We start from the raw sequence: 2928 nt of genomic DNA, 5'->3' as shown, positions 1-2928 counted from the left end.
GGCCATATAAGCCGTAATTCTGGCCCATGCAGTGGCCTCAGGCATATTAATCTTCATATATATTCCACCCAGTTGGTGGAATGACTCCATCTTCAGAGGAAACAACATCAATTTCCTCCCTCTCCCATATAAACCCATGGGTAGGATGGAGTTTGACAGAGTGGATAACATTGTCACTTGGCTCGAAAACAGTCTCCTTGTCACCACAAGGTGCTATGTTAGCCAAATTTTTGTCAAAGGTTTGTGGAGTAACATTATCAACCTCTGACTTATAGAAGCTTTGATCTGCCTCTATATTTTCAACAATCCCATCCTCCATCCAGATAATGAGTTTCTGGTGGAGAGTAGATGGCACAGCCCCAACTCCATGGATCCATTCCCTTCCTAATAGCAAGTTAAAATTAGCCTTGGACTGTATCACCAGGAATAAAGTTGGTCGAACTATACTGCCTACAGCAACATCTACTTGAATGGCTCCCAAAGAATAGCCAGTTTTACCCTCATAATTCGAAAGCACAATGTTGTGGGCAGATAGATCAGTGTCATGTTTCCCGATCTTGTAGAGCATAGATCGAGGCATTAAGTTAACAGCCGCTCCTCCATCTATGAGCACTTTGTTGATTCCAACATTCTCAACTTTTGCCCTGATGAAAAGAGGTTTGAGATGACTTTTCATCCGAAAATCTGGCTTTTCGAAATAGGCTAATTGTTCTTCCACACAGCCATTGTTCATAACATAGTAGCACACTGGCTTTGGGTCAGCCATATCAAAATGATCGAACTCACTTTCGATCTCAGTAACCTCAGACTGGACATCATATTCAGATGGCAAGATAGATACCACGCAGATAACATCAAAGTCTGGTTCAGAATCCAGAAGATCCTCATCCTCCATCTTATCTTCATCGACTGGAGGCAAGAGTCTCTCTTTTACTGGCCTCTTAGACACTTCTTTATACTGGCCCGTTTGCAGATTCTGTTGGGCCAATTTCTTCTGACGCTGGAACCTGCGCCATTGGGTCCTCGTCATAGGATTCTTTCCTTTGTAATTGTTCCTATAAGAGTACCTATTAGCCTCCTGTGGGCCAATTTGCTTCGTTCCACTCGAACCACCTACTTCCATGGCCCCTTTATTGAACCTTATGAGTCCCTGGTGCATCCATTTTTCGACCGGAACTGAACCAGGAGGAGCGAAAGTATTCCTTCGACCAGACTTCTGATTACTGTTCGACTGCATCATAACCCTTTTACTTTTATCGAAACGTTGGTTCTGCTTTGCCCCCTTGTTAACAACTTGGTATTCTTTGAGGCCCTCAGTAGCCTCCCTATCACATACTGCACTGCAGCGAGGGCATAGCATCACAATCTTGTTTTCGAGTTTGCATCTGTTCAAGAAATCAATTAAATCCTCCTCAGCCTGAGGATACACAACCTTCATTTGTTCGTTGTAATCCTCTTCAGATATGCCCTGAACTTGCACCTGAGACAACTCCATTGCTTCGACCATCATTATTTCTTGGGGCTCTGCATAAAGAGTTTCCGCAGCTTTGGATGTTTCAGCATTTTCCTGGGCAACCTTTGGTTTTTCACCAAATTTGAGCCTCCCCTCGTTGAGAGCCTTTTGAATCAAATCCCTGAAAAGAACACAACGTGAGGTTTTATGGCCAAGGAAATTATGAAATTTACAATAACCCTTTTTCTTCTGTTGTTCGATTGGGGGTACTTTCAAGCCCTTAGGAACAACAATTTGGCCATCTGTGACTAATAAATCAAATATTTCATCACATTTAGTTATGTCAAATGTATAAGTTTTAGACACAAATTTATCATTTTTAGGTTCAACAGGATTTTTTCCATTGGAAGGTCTAAGGAGTTTACAAACATAAGGAGGTCCAGGTTTTAATTCTGCTAAATCAACCTCATTGTCTTCGATATCTTCATAAATAATATCGAACTCCTGGTCACTGTCATTGGTTTCGACATATGCAACCTTTTCCTTCTTGTGGAACTTAGAATTTCTAGCCTTTTCAGCCTTCAATCGTTCGAGTTGTCGAACTCTATCAGCCAATTAAGCCATATCCCTTAAATACTGGGTATCTAATTTCTTTCTAATCGAATAATCTAGGCCACCAGCAGCCATTTCGACTAATTCATGTTCAGGGACTTGGGTGAAACACCTTGCCTTTAAGAGTCTGAATCTGTTCAAATAATCATCAATTGATTCAGGTGCCTTACGTCGAACGCTGGCTAACTCTTTAAGGCTTATCTTAGACTGTCCCATATAGAATTGCTCATGGAAAATCCTCTCCAATTGGTTCCAATTATGTATGGAATGAGGAGGAAGAGTTGTAAACCATGTGAAAGAATTTTTAGTTAAGGAATTAGGGAAATATTTCATTCTTAAATTTTCATTATTAGCCAAGTCCCCTGCCTCGACCAAATATCTAGCAACGTGTTCGACAGTGGACTCATTTGTCTCTCCTGCAAACTTGGTAAACTTAGGGATTTTCACACCCCTTGGTAATTCTGTCTGTAACACATATTCAGATAATGGAGACACAAAATTGGGCCTGTGTAAGCCCAAGTTCAAACCATTATGTACTAAAATTGTTTCGACCATTTGGGCCAGGTTATTTTGCCTATCGAAACGGTTTTGTTGAATATTCCCAATTACTTCATCAGCATTTTGGTTTCTATTTACCAATACTATACCAGGGTTTGGATCAACCTGTTGGGCTGGTGGCTCTATGCGTGCCACTGGTTGTGGTGCTTGAGCCATTTGCATCCCTAGATTGTTAGGCATCTGTATCTCTTGGACAGACGCCTGTATTTGGATTTGTCGAATTGGTGGTTGCTGTATGGGTGGTGCCCCAAAAAAGTCAGCAATTCGACTTATTTGATTTGTTAACATTTGGTAACTTTCATTTG

Source organism: Glycine soja, chromosome 15 (assembly GCF_004193775.1).
Source record: "Glycine soja cultivar W05 chromosome 15, ASM419377v2, whole genome shotgun sequence".
Lineage (NCBI taxonomy): Eukaryota > Viridiplantae > Streptophyta > Magnoliopsida > Fabales > Fabaceae > Glycine > Glycine soja.
This window is presented reverse-complemented; position numbering follows the sequence as displayed.